The sequence below is a fragment of the Corapipo altera genome, unplaced genomic scaffold (genome assembly GCF_003945725.1).
Source record: "Corapipo altera isolate COAL_440 unplaced genomic scaffold, ASM394572v1 49, whole genome shotgun sequence".
NCBI lineage: Eukaryota > Metazoa > Chordata > Aves > Passeriformes > Pipridae > Corapipo > Corapipo altera.
The window spans coordinates 11,773,959-11,790,461 of record NW_020884879.1 but is presented as its reverse complement, the minus strand read 5'-3'; the positions used below and the strand labels follow the sequence as shown (position 1 = coordinate 11,790,461).

General features: G+C 37.3%; 1 long non-coding RNA gene across 2 annotated transcripts in view; it reads left to right on the top strand.

The window, feature by feature from the left end:
• The window catches only part of LOC113945022, a 97,022-nt gene that overhangs the window by 61,041 nt on the left and 19,478 nt on the right, over nucleotides 1–16,503 (top strand). For both annotated transcript variants that reach the window (XR_003526921.1, XR_003526920.1), the window contains 2 exons: nucleotides 7,129–7,263; nucleotides 10,635–10,849. This is a non-coding gene — a long non-coding RNA (uncharacterized LOC113945022). The remainder of the gene's footprint in view (nucleotides 1–7,128; nucleotides 7,264–10,634; nucleotides 10,850–16,503) is intronic.

The window sequence follows — 16,503 nt, the reverse complement described above, 5'->3', positions numbered from 1 at the left end:
GCCTTCAGAGAAAGTCTTTCAGACAGAGCTAGGCTCAGGTGGATGGGAATTGTTCAAGAGCTGATCTTGTCTTGGAAAAAAAGAATTGTCTACGTGAGCTCTGGGACTCTCTTGCCACCCACATTTTCTATTGGCTTGTTAATCTGTTGCTGATGCACAGACTTGCAAACAGTACAGCTGTTGAGCCTCATCTTGTTAGGGAACTGAAATAGAAATAAAAGCTGAAGATTTGAAGAGTGTGTCATCTTTCCTCTATATTGCTCAGATCTGCTTCTTTACAGTCTGATCTTAGGCAAATTGTTAAAATCAGATTGTTGGGGAGTTTGGTATTTGAACTACGGATGGTTTTTATCCAGAAACATGAATGAAAAAATAAATACAGCTGGTAAACAATACAAAGAATGATTCTGAATATCTTTCTGCTTTAATCTAAGGAATTCCTTTTCACAGTTATTAAGGGAATTGTTATTTGCTGCTAAAGGTTAAAAATTCTCAGACATGTTGTTCCCAGAGTATATACTAGTTTGACTACAAAGCATTTATAATCTGAATTGGGGTTTTTGGGGAGGGTGAAATTGCTTTGTCTGTTAGTGTTCAATTATTATTCATTGTCTTGCTAGACATCCAGTTAGGAAACAGGAATCATACGACGTAGTTCATATGACTTTGCCACATGCCATGAACAATAGCTAGTGAACAGCAAACAGCTGAGGCAATCGTTTGCATGAATCCTCTAGACTAAAGTGTGTGCATATGTTTGAAAATAACTAAGGCAACTATAAACATGGGAATAAATCACAGAATCACAGAATCAGAGCATATGACAAATTGGAAGGGACACACAAGGATTGCAGAGTCCAACTCCTGGCCCTGCACAGGACCATCCCCAAGAGTCACACCATGTGCCTGAGAGTATCATCCAAATGCTTCTTGAACTCTGTCAGGCTTGGTGCTGTGACCACTTCCCTGGAGAGCCTGTAGTTCACAAACACAGAAACTATATGCTTTTAAAGCTAATTTAAGTCCAAATAATCAGTGAACCAGTCCTCATCATGACCAAATTAGTAAAAAAATAGTTTGCTGAGGCAACATGTGAAACCTTAAGTCTGTGTTTTGCATGTTCTATCAGCTCAGTAGAACAAGAGAGAGCACAGGCAGCACTAAGGGCATATAGAGGGAAGGAAGATAATGTCTTCACCTATCATGTTTTGAGCATGACTGCTGCTTTGGTTTTCATCCTCCAATTATCAGAAGTGATCACACAGAAACTAAGAGCTGATGGAACATCTTTAAGCCAGGTGCTGCCACTTATCTGCTCTGGTATCTACTTTTTGCTCCCACACTAATGAAAAATGATTTCAAAAGAAATGAAGATCCTGTTTCAATAAGACTGGGGAAAAGATGTAACCTAAAAAGCTGTCTACAGACTCAGGAATAAGTGAAATGTTTTGACAGGGAAAAATATGTGTTGGCAACATTGCTCGACTCAGATTTCAAAAGTAAAATTGAAACCATGCTTCTACAGGCTGCAGACGCTGACAACTGGAAGCCTGTTCTGCAATATATAGTAGTTAAGAATATGCCAGCCAGCTCCTCCTCTCCCCACTTTCTTGCATGTACAGGACAAATACATTTCTAGGAAAAGAACAGTCTGACTTGGTAATTTTTTGAAAACAAACAAACAGAATCCAAATCTTACTCTCATCTGACTGCAAAAGGTTCGGAGAATACATAGAACATCTGTATCTATATATAAAACTGCAAGGAAGGTGATATTCTTCAGACTTCTCTGGCCCTTTCAGGCTAAATCTGGGCTGAACCCATGTCTGTGTGGTGTCAGACTACATGAGGTGCAAAACTGGACCCAAGAAAGACTCCCATCTCAAGAATCTAGACTTCTATATCAAGAAGAATGGCCTCAATAAGATTGGGAAGAAAGGCTTGTAAATTCATTTGATCAGTTTGAGCAACAACTATGAAAAGTGAAGTTACCAAATCCTTATGACCAGGGAAGTACCAACACTTAAGGTTAATAAAAAAGCTCAGAAGATAAATATTTCGAATTGTATGTGTTGTGTTCTTAGTTTTCTGGCCATGGTCACTGCAAGATAGCCATGCAGGACTTCTCTTTGTGCAATCACTAAAAGAGTTTTGGACCAGAAACTGTGAATGACAGACAGTCCACTATTTCACTGGATCATTCAAAAATAAAATCCAAAAGAAAGGCAAATCATTCTCTCTCAGTCTCCTTCTGTTGTGTTCATGTGAGGACATCTTGAGATAAAGCAAAGACTCCCTTCCTTGAAACCTATTGCAAACAAAACCATTAAGTAAATCTAGAATATTGATTTTTCTCTTTCCTTTTGGACAGAAATTAGTTGTTTCACTGTCTTTCCCTTGATTTTTTTTTTTCATTTTCCTCCTGCAACATTATACAAACTCATATGAGGCAAACTCCTCAAGGAATTTGTTCTACAACCTTCCTTTAAGGTTTCCCAACTCTATATATTAACTTTCTGCTGACATCTGAAGCTTTGTTTCTCAGGGCACTTAGCAGAGGAGAAAGCATATGTCTGAATCTTTTTTCAAAGAATCCATTCTGCAGATTCTGTTCCCGAAGAAGTGTATTTATAAGAGATGCTTCAGCACTTCTTGGTTTGGTTTGCAACACAGATGCTGGTATATTAGTACTCCAGTGCACAGGGAGTTTATATGTATATATAGTTCTTTCCTAAGTATGAACTTGACATGAAAGTTGAAATGGTGTGGTTCCATATGCTGGTCTGCTTAGAGAGAGACTCTCTCAGGAACCCTTAGGTGATGCTCCTCTCCATCTCATATGCAGACAGGGCCAAGCAGAGTATCTGCTCCAGTCATGTCCAAACTAGCTTTGTCCTAGAGGAGCAGGCATGCAGTGGTTCTGGTTTTGCCTCCAGCAAAGTGGACAAAAAGGGATTTCTGGAAGGCAGCAATAATCCACAGCACCTTCATCTTCATGTGAGCAGTTACATCAAGAAAAACCTTCAGTGTGACCCCAAAGACAAAGTGGTGTCATACAGCAGCACCCTGAAATGCTGAGAGTGGATGCGGTGATGGCTGTGTTTAAGAACATGTGAAACTGCAGCCTAGAGGGTAACTGTGGAGATACATTCCCTGCACTCTGTCTTTTGAGTTAATTTCTCTCCTGTCTTTGTGGAGTTGAGATAGGTACAGACTATCTCACCTTTGTCCTTATGCTCTGCATTCAAATTAGGTTAATGAAGTGGATTTTAAGTGAATTATAAGCCTTATATTCATTAACCACCAAAAAAAATGAAAATGAAAAGTGTGAGGGAACTGGCAGAAGAGAAGAATGTAAAAGTAAGAAGAAAATGAGAAAATGCAGAGCAAACAGAAAGCAGGGAAGAGGCAAAAAGGAATGAGAATTTTCTTCCCGTTTTAAAGGTCATTTCCTCCCTCTGGCTGGCTTCTCTAACAATAGTAATATATACTACCAACACCAACACTTCAGGGGTTATTTTTTAACCTATTGAAAGGATGGGAACATTTTTGGCTGAAAATATTAGAACATTTCAGTAAAAAAAACCTACTGAAAATCATCTATCATCGCCCTCATTGCAAGTGTCTTTCACTTTCTCACACTTAACATTCAAGTCTTTTGTAGCTGAATAGGTCCCTGGATAATAAGTAGGGATGTGTGAGGGATGGTTAAAAAACCTAAAAGTAAGGAGGGGGTGGGGGGGGGAAGTATAAGGAAAGGCAAGGAAGAGGGTTGGAAAGGACTGAAATAGAGAAAGTGAATAGAGATAAAGGAGAGTAAGAGATAAATGGTAAAGAACTTGGCTTTCACTTGCACTGACTACTTTGTGCAAATCTGACAGTGAAAAGTTGCTCTTATTCTTTTTTACCTCTATTCCAATAAATCTAAATTGCAGATAGACCTTTCTGATTCAGACCTATAAGGAAAGAGAAGGAAGTAAAAACAGTTTTAGAAAAAGGAAGCAGGAGAAAAAGATAACTAGGGCTAAAATAAGGAAAAAAAATCTGGGAAATTTTTATGAACTTCAGGCTTTTCCTTTTCAGTTGTTACCTACAGTTTTTAATAGTTTTCCATATTTTGAAGTGTTTCAATTACCATTTTGGAAATTTTCCCCCAAACTGAGCTAGTGAAAAATTTTGTTGCTTTTGCTAGCATTCAGTCATTTCTACCTTAAATATAAAATAAAAAATGTAATTGGAGGAAGTAAATTTAAAGATTTAAAGAAATATCAAGTTTTAGAAAATAGAAGATGAAGGAGAATAGTAAGGAGCAAATGAGATTTTTACATTGGAAAGACCCTAAGTAATAGCAATATTAACAATACTGATGACAACCAATCACTGAATGCAACATTTTAATAAGAGGATGGCACCCTGACAAAAACAAATGTTTACATTTCACTAGAGGAAAAATCATGTGAGTACTCTTTATAGAAAATATGAGAAATAGGGCAGAAATAAAATTTAGAAATGATGTTACAGTGAAAGCTTTAAAAATAGCTGCATATTTTTTCAGTTCTCTGGCAATAAAGGAAGGTAATATTTTGGATCCAAATAAACATTTTGTTTGAACCCAAACAAAATGTTTTATTTCACTTTGATGTCCTTTATTTACCTGCAAAATAGGTCTCAATGTAAATTTAGATAAATTTTTAAGCAGAATAACATTTTTTTAAGTTTTTAAAATGTCAAAATAAACTACTTAGAATGTTTTGCAACTCTTTTCCAGGGATATTTTTTTCCTCATGTCAAACCAGTTCCATAAATTTGACAATATTTACAAATAGTTACAGAAGCTCTTGTTTTGCATTTCCTGTCTTGTAAAACAGACGACCTTTTCTGACAGGCACTGAATACAAAGTTAGAGACTGCTTTTAGATTTCATTTTGTAGCCTTTTTATTTCCTTTGTTTCTCATCATCTTTACTCATCAATCTACCGGAAGATTTTGGAAGCCCAAAAGATTTCCAGGTTTGGGTTTTGGTTCAAGAGACCTCCCAAACCAACTGCAGTGCTTTCTTCTCTGAGCAGGCCAACATAGGCTGGGTGTAGTGGCATGTCCTGGTCTTGAAGGAGATCAGCACTAACTGCTCTGAGGATCTCCACATGATCTTCTGCCCTGACTGGATGTTAGCTAGATCTGAAATGCCTCTGACAAAGGTTTCTTTGATCCAGTTGAGGGAAGCACTAATCTTTGTTTCTCAGATTGGCCTTTAGAAATACCCAGGTCACATCTGCTCCATGCAGAGCCAAAGATAGCTTGCAGCTGCCTGTAGCGGATCAGGTGAATGTACTTTCTTAACCCCTCCTCTGCTTAATGAGGTTGAGGGAACAGGTACCACTAGTAAATCAGATTTTATTCCACTTCTTAAACAGCAAAAAAAACCTTTTTTGAACCAACATAAGCAACAGATGTGGTGATTATGAGTGCCTTGTGATCCAGAGAGAGATTTGGTCTTACTAGAAGACTGTCTTCTCTGGGAGCTGTCTTGCTTCCACTGCTTACATCCCTGTCCAACTGATAGAACTAATAAACTAATAAACTGTATTGAGATAATTAACTCTGCTCTTTGTCAGTAGATCTCAAAGCTGTTAATGCTGTCAGTATCCTCATTTTAAGTTCACAGAAACAGAGCCTCCGAGAGGGAAAGCACCTTGCCGATACTGTTTTGGCAGAACTAGAAACTGAGCTAGTGAGCCCCATTATGGTGCCCCAAGCACCAGTTAGCCTTGGTTAGCTCTGTCACAGTCTGTCTTGGTGCTATTATTGCCACACTCAGTTATGGTCTTATAAAGAGTTACCTAATGAGTGGTTTAAATGTGTCCATCAGTTTTCAGGTTTCAGGGCAATGACTGCTTAAAAATGAAGAACATATCTCAGGTTTTTAATCAGGACAGGCTCAGGTTTGATTTCCTACCTGCTTTATGCCGACCTGCATTGACTTTTGCAAAGTTACTCATGATTTGCTATGAAAAGAATGGGAACAGGATCAAATGTACTGGGTGAATGGTTTTTAAATTGCTTGTTTTTCCCTTCCTTGTCTTGCAGTTCCTATTTTTTAACCTCGTGTTTTAAAGTAACTGTATGTTATATTTTCTGAAATCCACTATGAGATATATTCTACTCTGAATGTATACACATAGATTTTCCTAATAGTAGTGGAAGTCATGAACGTATACTGAATAATACAATGCAGTGTGCATAAATCCTATGGGGAATCCAAGTCCTAGATAGAAAAAAAAAAAGAAATCACAGAATTTTAAAATGCCAGTTGTAACATTGCAGTGAGTTCCAGGCACATGTTTGCCAATAATGAATGGAAGAGTGCAGATACAATATTGGAACTGTCTCCTGCAGAGTGGTATCATATATAATCATACATACTGTCAGCTTGCTTGATTATGTTTAGGATTGCAAGCAGCACACACAGAAACAAAGGAGAATTTCTTATGTACCTCAAATTTAATTTTTATGAGAAATATATGGAGGCATTAATCGGTGATTACAGCACAGGAACAAAAGTTCCTGTATCTTTTTATATTTGCATAATAAACACACCTTTGTGAATTCCTTTTAGAAAGATAATCACACATCCAGAAAATTTCACTTCCTTAAGAAAAAAACATTTACAGTGTTAAATCATTATAGCAATTTAATTAATTGCCACAGTGTTTCATTTAATGTACATAAGCAACCCACATTACTAATTATCTTAATTTTGTAAAATCCATGATCACAATTCAATCATTAATCAGCATATCAGAACTTCACTCCATTAGCTGTTGTTTGTAACAGGGCATCTCAATTGATTATGCTGTAGATTTTTTATGGGTCTTGTTTTATAAATTGAACCTAGTCAAGTAAACATAACATTTGGTAATAGTCTTCATAGCAACTGTCAAAATGACTTATTGTTTTTCCAGTCCTGCATTCCTTCAGAATTAATATTACCTTTGTGCTCTTTATAACACTTATTATTAAAGCTATAAAATTCTCTGTGTTTAATGAGTGGATGTTTCATTATATGTATGGTTTGCCTGACAGATTGAAAATTTTTCTAATCTGTTTCTCTTTTCCTCTTGATTGAAGGATTGTAAATATGCAATTAGCAGCTGGAGTAGAAGTAAAAGCAGAAAATGTCAACTGTCAAGTAGCTCCATTGAAAGATACATGATGCTTCAAGCTAAAACAGAAAGACAAAAGCACCTACCAACAAGGATGAAGGTTGCAAAATCTCTGTTTAAACATTCCATTAATCTCTTCCATGAAATAAATATGGTTAATACATCCACTATCAAAAATGCAGTTTACTTTTGTAATAAAGCTCTGTATGGTAATGCTATAATCTATTGCCAGTAGAAATTCTGGATTCCACCTCTGTTATAATTCATAACATATATCCCTTTATGTAACATATGGCTGGCCATATCACAGTAATGAGATTGATTTCCCAAGAATATACATGGGAAAACTGTGCAATACGTCACTGTCGTCTAGAGTACCTTTCTCTCCTAGACTAAAATATCTAGTTCTGCTTCCAAACTGTTGGTTACTTCTGTGTCCTCTGTATGAAAACCTGGGTTTGCCTTGGCTCTCTGGTGCAATGGCTGACTATGCTTTCATTCAGCGCTGTGGAAGAGGAATGCTGAAAGGAGGCAAGAGGGACATACAGAGATATTTGTTTCCATTGACAAGCCAAGAATAACTGTTTGCAACAACATGTTATATTTAAAGTCCTATAAAAGCTCTAAATAATTAAAGAGATTGAATTCTCTAGATACTCCTGGTTATCCATACCAGTAGGAGATGTTCAGTATGAGGTACAATGAACAGAATGAGGCTGTTTTTAACCTACGCAATAAAAGAGTTTGCCAAGCCAAGCTATGCAGAGGTATGAACTCTTGCCTGGACAACAGCCTTGTTAGACTGTCCTTTTAGACCAGAATTAACCTTTCTGTTTCCTTCTCAGAGGCAGTTACCATAGAGGTCCTCAGGGTTTAATGCTGTGAAACATGATTGTTCAATGTGTGGCTAAGTAACACAGGGTTGTGGGAATAATCTACCTACCAACAAATCCAAAAGCTTTTGATGGCTTTCCGGCCAATAGACTAGTGATTCTGTCCCTTTCCCTATATTCTTCATTTATTTTCATATAACTTTTAAAAAGGTAATTAAGTGCCTCTATTATCTCACAGAGCAGATTTTCACATTCTATTGGTCATACATATTCAAGTTTATTCCAAATTTTCACAGTACGTAACATTTTAGTTTTGTCTGTCATATGTTAGCTAACATGCATTAGGTATATAATCTAAAAATGTCATGTATATCCTGTCATCTGATAGGATGACACTTAGAGAAATATCTCAAAAAGCATCTGTAGAATGGTAGACAGCTCTGGTATTGATCAAAACAGAAACAGGTCCACTGATGATGTCCCCATTATGTTAAAGAATAAAATTTATTCCTGCAAATCCCACTTATGATTCTTTGGTGATTCAACTGTTTTGCATAGGTAGGACAGATGGAAATTCTAAGAAATCTCATGTGTCACAGTCTCCCATGGGATGAGGCTCCAGGCTCCCCGAGGCACATCTGCATGAAGCATAAGCATGCTGCTGCAGGTCTGTGCACCAGCTCTGCTCTGCTCCCAGGGTGCTTCACTGGCTTGCTCACAGCTTCTGAGAGTTCTATGGTAATAGATGTGTTGGCTTATAGTTTGCTGCTTTTGGAGCATGTGATATTTTACACAACAGAGAATGGACCTCACAAAAGGATTAAAAAAAAAAAAAGCAAAACCCAGAGCAGTTAAAAGTTTCTTGACCTATGTAAAATTTTAAATACCTGTCAGAAAAAGCCTTACTTTTCTGAATACTTATACCCCTCATATTACTCAAAGTTTTGAGTATCAGGAATCTGGTTTCATGTACTAGTTATCGCTAATTAAAGCGCAGATGAATGGTTAATAATATGACACACTATTACGAGATAAAGTGTGACAGAATTGTAATCTAGTTGGGTCCAAATTATCCAGGGAAAACAATAGGAAAAGAATCAAACAGGAACAGGTTGTCAGGAGCTGGCAAGGGCTGAGCAGGAGTAGGAGCCAGGCAACAATATCTGAGTGCAATGACAAGTCTATTTGAGGCAGTGGCCTCACTGACCCCATCCCACCACCTGCAATGGGGCAGGGCCAGGGATGGCAGCCAGGGTCCCCTCAATAGGAACTGTACAGTAATCCTGTTTTCCTTCAACAGGTGGCCATTGAACCAGAAAGAATAGAGACTGCTGGATCTACACCTTGCATGAGCTAACCAGAAATTAACTTAGTTTATGTTAAACACAAGAATTAACCAAGGCAGGTCTATAAAGGTGGTTTCAGCAGAGAAAACTTTTGCAAATTAGTTAACAAAGACTGCTGGACTGAGGACTCTGGGAATGTGCATTTAGAGAGAGCTTGACGTTTCTTTGGACAAGGTGCTGACTTGTTAGGGTTTCTATCCAAGTAATGGGGAAATAGGAGGAATTACCAAGGTGATTTGGTGCATGATCACCTGGCAAGTTAATTAGTAATAAGGAGAAATCATACAAGAAAATAAAAAGACCTGAAGTAAGAGTCAAACCAGAGGTCAAACTGTATAGACCTTTAGTGAGAAATCGTACAAGTTAGGTTGATTTGCTTTCCAAACAAACAGCAAAAAGTTCTCTGTATATACTGTTAACCCTCCCCACCCCCAAAGAAAATCTTCAAGGATCACTATTTCGCAAAACTGGGCTAGAGATTAAACAAGATCTAACTATACCCAAAACCTAACTCAATAGCTCCAACTGGTCCTCTGCAAGAATTTGCTATAAGAATTTACTTACTGTTAGTAAATATCTCCTGAGCTGTCACAATTTCGAATCTGAAACTGACACTAATTTACGTGCTTCAAAGTGTAAGTCTATTGTTACTGATTAAAGATTAGGGAGAAATCCAGTGTTGAGAGGTATATTACTCCTCATTTGTGGTTTCTTTTTGCTGTTTGTTGAGAAGTGTCAAATGCTGGCCCTTCTCAAACCAAAACCAGGTATACTTTAAATTAGTGTAGCAAATCCCACAAATCACTTAATTGCTTTGTTTAGCATTAGTTAAACAGATCTGTTAAGCATGCAAGTAAAGCTTTATCCTGTCTGAGAAGCAATAGAAAATTTAGAATATCTATAGACAGAGAGTGGGCTATTTGTGTGCGGAATTATCCTCTTTGTGGTCCAGGACATTTATTTTTAAAGAAAGATTTCTATTCATGAACAGAAGACTGGACTGGAAAGGTACTCCACTTTTCACAGTTCATATTGTCTGTTTCACTAAAGAAAAGAGAAAAATCTGCAGAGGAATCCAAAGTCCACGTAACTCTCTGAAGACGGTGTTCTCATCAGTCAGTCTTTTGCATGTGACATGTGACTTAGAGGAGCTATTTTGGGACTATTTCTAGGATCTGGTTTTAAAACATCAAGTGAAAAAATAAGGAAGCGGGCCAAAAAGAATGAGAAATAGTCTGAAATTATACTAGAGAGGATAATATTTTGTCTTTCAATGTGGTTCTTCTTCTCAGGATCCCAGGGAGGGGTCATTGCCAACTGAGCATCTGAGTGATGTCAAGGTCCCAGCTCTGCTTCTTGTCCACTGTGCCAGGGATCAGCAGGCTGGGCAGTGGATCCCTCCCTTCTTCAGAGCACCATCTCCTCCAATCCTGCTTCCTCAGTGCTACTCAGACATTTGCACCATGCCTTTCCTTCTGCCAGGATACAGAAAAGCAGGGAAGAACAGGTAAGGAAAGGGTTAAAGAAGAAAAGACACCTTTTCCATGTCACAAAGAATTTGTTCAAGAATTTAAAGATTTCAAGGACAATTTCAAAATTATGGAGTCATTCTCCAGAATAAGAGATATTTGATTTGACAAAAAAAATCCCCCTTTTTTTTTCCCTAAAGAAATTCCCTTATTTTCAATCTGCTGAATTTTTGGCTTGTACTGCTTCATCAGTACAGTGTAAAGCTAGGAGGTAATCCTTGTCTCCACCTCAGATAAAACGACTGTACAAACTTCCTTCTAGACAGCTTTCTGCTCCACCTTTTTTTGTTTTGTATCCATTCCTTTCCTCTTTCCCACCCCATCCCCCAAAAGATGAGGCCAGTTTTGCTAACATAATCAATCACATTTGAATGAATAATTTTAACGACATTTAGTTCAAAACTCTGTTAGATAATCTTTCTTAAACTAGGAGAAACAAGTATACAAGACTGAAAGGGCCTGATTGAAACTAGAAAAGGAAAACATTGTCACTATAGAATTCCAAAATGCCTGACTACCAAAGATATGAACGTGAAACAAAATGCCCTTTGTTTGACTTTCCATTGAGTACTACTGCCAACATTTCCAGAACCCCCATTATTATTCATAAACAGAATTCTCCATAACACCATATAACTGTCATGTAAGCAATACAGATTGTATTGTTCCACAAGAAATTTTTTTTCCTAAAACAGCTTGGCTCAACCTTTCTTTCTCTCTGGCACTGATGCCCATTTTCCTACAAATATATGCAGAGAAAAAAGAAAGCCAATACCTGTAACCACTCATACGCTGAGCTTTCACAGCTGCAACACCCACATGCCAACCTTCAGAAAAGGTCTTTCCCAGGAGTGGCTTTGAGTTTGGGGCTGACTGGTTCCCCACTGCCTCCTTTGTTGTCAGTTAGCCCAGTGCTCATGAAACATCACCATCAAATGCAATCACTACCTACATATTGATAACCTTAGTACTAGACTATCCAAATTCATCAAGCTGCATACTTTGCAAGAAGGAGAGAGGAAAGTCATTATTTAACTACTTAAAAATTACTTAAATTAATTCCTGCCCACCTTTCTGAAAAGAAATCAAAAGCTTTAGGAAATGGATGGCAATCAGTGACAAGACCGAAAACCATATGACTGAAGTGTTAGCAGACCAAGCCAGATGAAGTTGTATTATATTTAATGCAGATGTGTCTTTCACTTTAAAAGAAACAGCTGCTTTTAGTTTAAATTTCATTTACGATGGAGTCAGAGATTATCAAATGCCATTCCCCATTCACATCCAGCCGCCATAGGAAGCAGTATTAGATAAAACCCATGCAAGGAGGTATTCTTTGCTAATGCTGGTTACATATGAGGGAATTTAAGGAAAAGCGAGAATGATAGGCAAAGAATCAGGACACAGTGAGAACAGGCTCTATTTGAAGCTAAACTTTCAGAGAATGATAGTCAAAGACTGTGCAACCTTAGGGAGCATAAGATCAAAGGTCTATCTAGCCTGTCTCTAGCAGAGGGCCAGATACTATCAAATGACTGTGAAAATCGGAGGTTCGGGGAGGGATCGTTCCCCTTCATAAGTTTGAAAGACTTATGATTTATGGTCTCCTTGAGACAAAGAACGATCCAGGACATCATGTTTAATCCTGTCATTAACTGATGGTAGAAATACTATAGGATTTGCTATATGAGTTGTTCTACGATAAGGTACTCAGATCTACAATTTTAAACTTACTTTAAATCATGAGTTTTTTCCCTGTGACCTGCAATTCTAGGCTTTTCGACAAAGAACTGTTAAAAATAAGGCAATAAGAACACTAGCTACAGGTCATTACCCTATATATTACCCTACAAAATATCTGATTTCTATTCTGTCATGTCATTGTCTTCTTTTTCACTGAGTGTTGTTTATTTAGCTAACAAATGTTTAGCACGAAATACGTTTTATTTTCAATTGTATCCCTTACCCACTTCTGTGAATATAAATAAAATAATAACAAAAAACCTCCAAGAAGTCCAAATTTCACTCCAGTTTTTTGTTGAAAGATTAAAATGAGATCAGTTAAAAAGCATGACTGATCTCTCTGATATACTAAAGCAGAGACACCTGCATCCAGGCTTTTAACTTAAAATAATTTAATCTGCTTTCTTTTTTCGTGGAATCATAGAATTGTAGAATCATAGACTGGCTTGAGTTGGAAAGGATCTTAAAGATAATCTAGTTCCAACACTCCTGCCATGGGCAGGAACACCTTTTACTAGATCAGGTTGTTCAGAGCCCCATCCAACCTGGCCTTGAACACTTCCAGGGATGCAGGCATCCACAACCTCTCCGGGCAACCTGTTCCAGTGCTTCACCACCCATTTTTCTATGCTTCAGGATGCAGTCTCATTGAGATTTCTATTTCCGCATTGGAAAATAACATAATTGAATTCCTGTGGAAGTAACACTTGATATTTATAGAGCATGTTTTATCAAGGCATTCCTGAAAATATGTCACAAACTTTTTTGATTGATGATATATGATAAATAAATGAAACTTTGATCATCTGAGTAAATAAAGGAGAAATGCAATTTTTTTTAAATAGTGGGTGTTGTGTGTGAAAATACATATATTGTGAGTGAAAATACATATGTGGAAAGAAAACTCTTTGGGTTTGCCCTTGGTAGACTGCAGACATAGTAGTAAACTGAGTGAAACTGAATACATTTATTCACTGCTTCTTACTAATGAACATTGAACAAAAAAGAACACAAAGTTCATCCAAATTTAATCATAAACACCTTGCTTTATAGCAAAAGTCCATGAATCTAGGAAAAAATATTTTGGTTTTAATCTGCACTGTACTTCTGTTCCCCTTATGGGTTAAAACTGGTGATAAAAGAAGCAGTAATACTGAGAGTATGGATAAATATTATCAGTTAACTGTTAGCAAGAGTGATGGAAGTAAAATTGTCATTAAAGACTAGTAGCTTTAAGCTTAAAGATTTCAGAGGAGCCTAATAGTCTTTGGTCCATGCCACTAATTGATGTTAAATTGGAAGCTGTGCAGTGGAAGCTGTGGGGTCATTCACTGTTTTGCACTGGCAAAATATTTTATTTTTTGCTGATAGAAGCTTGTTCTACTGTTAAAATGATGATGCTTCTGAATGCAAATCTTTGAGTAGAGAAGTTAACTTTTATTTTTGTCTTGAAATCTTTGTTTTCTCAGTGAAATTATTACATTTTACCTTGGAACAAACCTAGAAAATATGTGCCAAAAACATTAGAAAATGTATATAAACATTTGCAGAGTAAAAAGAAATTATTGCCATAGTAACTGGGCCCCAAATTTGCAGACCTACTTATACTGATATAACCCAGAGACACTCCGTTGTTTGCCAGGTGAAGCTTGACATTGGTGAAATGTGAGATCAGAATTTAGCCCGGGGACCTTGAATTAATTTTTAATCCTAAATCAACCTTTAAAATCTCGTGTAGGGGAGGATATGTATAGCTCAACAGAAGTTATATTTTACATTTCACATTTCATGCAAACTTTCTTCAAAAAAATCAGAAGGAGTAATGTATCTATTGAATAAGTTATTTTAAATTTTGGTTCATCTTAAGACTGACTAATATGCTGGGGAGAGGTTTTGGCACTTTGGGGAAAGCTTATTCATTATATAAGATGAGCATCATTGAAGTGCAGAATACTCTATTCATTTATTGTACTCCCAAACCCAGGAAGTAGTTGCTGATAATGATTTAAGATGAGCCTTTATCAGCCTCCTTTTATAACCATTCTCCATTCATAAACAACGGCCACAAAATGAACAACAGTGAAAACTGAAAGAAAAGAAAATGTTGCTGAATCCTCAAATTCTCTAATAGTTGAAAAGGTAAAAAAACTAAAAATGTGGTTCTGCCTTGATAGCACTAGAATAATTTCTTTTGAAAAGAGCAAAATCCTTCAAAAATAATAAAAACAAACCCACAGACAAAGCACAGGTACTTTGTGACCTGATTACGAAACAGGCCTGTACTTACCTGCACTCCAGCTTTCACAAAGATAAGAGTTTCAGCCTTCATAGACTGACAGAGACTGATGGTCCAAAAAGGAGCCTGAACGAGTTGTACACAGAATGCGGAATGCAGTGAGTTTAACATTAACAAAATGAAATCCTTTTCATGGAATATTGAATTGAATTGGCCCTTTGAACTTATTGTTGCATATTTTTTAGCAAATCTTGCTAACACCCACATAAGGCTGAATGTGTAACAACCGTACTCAGTTACCAAAGCTAAGATTAGAAAAGATAGTTATCCAAACCCTCAATCATTCATTGAGCATTAATTAAGAAACTCTCCTTGCTCAGGGCTTCATGTGTTTAGCTATGAGTCAGCTGAAGGATCTGATATGGTTACTTCCCGAAATAGGAAATTGGATAGATGGGCCAGTGATGCATTTTGGTCCCTGTATTCCTGGGTCCCTGTTTCATATCCAAGCAGCATTCACAGTGCAGTCAATACAGGTTCTTCACTTGGATGCCATTAATGACCATCTGGATCCTCTGTAGACTCAAATCAGATGTCTAGATTTGGACATTGTACTACATTGTTATGTCAAACTTTCTGCATTTCATGCTGAAAAATGGGAAATGAGTATCCTTTTTTTTTTTTTTTCCTGAAGCATTAGATTTCTGAAATTAAAATAAATAAGGCAAAGCTGACTAGTTTTCTCACTTGCTTTCTGGTCAGAAAATTTTGTATCAAGCAGAAAGTGAGACATGAAGTTTAAATTAGGCACAGAGACACCAGAGCTAGAAAAATCCAGTAACTACAGTCAGGATTCGACTTGATATAATGTGTTTTCAAGTTTACAGCTGTGGGATTTCCACTTCAAAATAATGTGAAAGGAAGTGGATGCAAAGAAATTTGACTGAAGAAAGCTACCAGAAGAGCTACAGTGTGATGGTGTTTTTCCCAGAGTGCTTATATCAGTGAAAATATAGAGCAGCAGTCCTGTAAATGTCAGCAAGGCCAGATACCATTAGAGATTTATACAGAGAGACAAAGCCGTTTTCCATTTAATTCAGAATTGAATTCAAAAGCAGCCAATTTAGATCTTTGATGTGAAGTGTTCTTTCAACGTCAAATCCCATTAGAAAATTAGGACCTGATTCTTATTTGTATGAGAATATAAATGAGAATGTAGGACATTTGCAAAGGAGAAACTATCTATGACAACACTAAGGTTTGGGATTTATATTTTTTTTACTGTTCCGGAGCAACCTGGACTGTACTTCAAGGAGATAAGAATCATACCCCTGAAAAGTTTGAAACCCGCAGGAGCATAGATATACACTATGGAGCCAAAGCAAACTGAGAGATAGAGTTATATTCATACCTCGACCTGTGCTGGAAACAGGTACAAGGTGGTGCAGCCTCACCTTGACTCTTGTGACAGTTTTGGTCACTGTAATATAAGACAGATATTAAGCTATTAAAGAGTGTCCAAAGGAGGGCAATGAAGATGGTGAAGGGCCTTGAGGGGAAGCCTCATGAGGAGCAGCTGAGGTCACTTGGTCTGTTCAGCTGCGACAAGAGGAGACTGAGGGGAGACCTCATTGTAGTCTACAACTTCCTCGG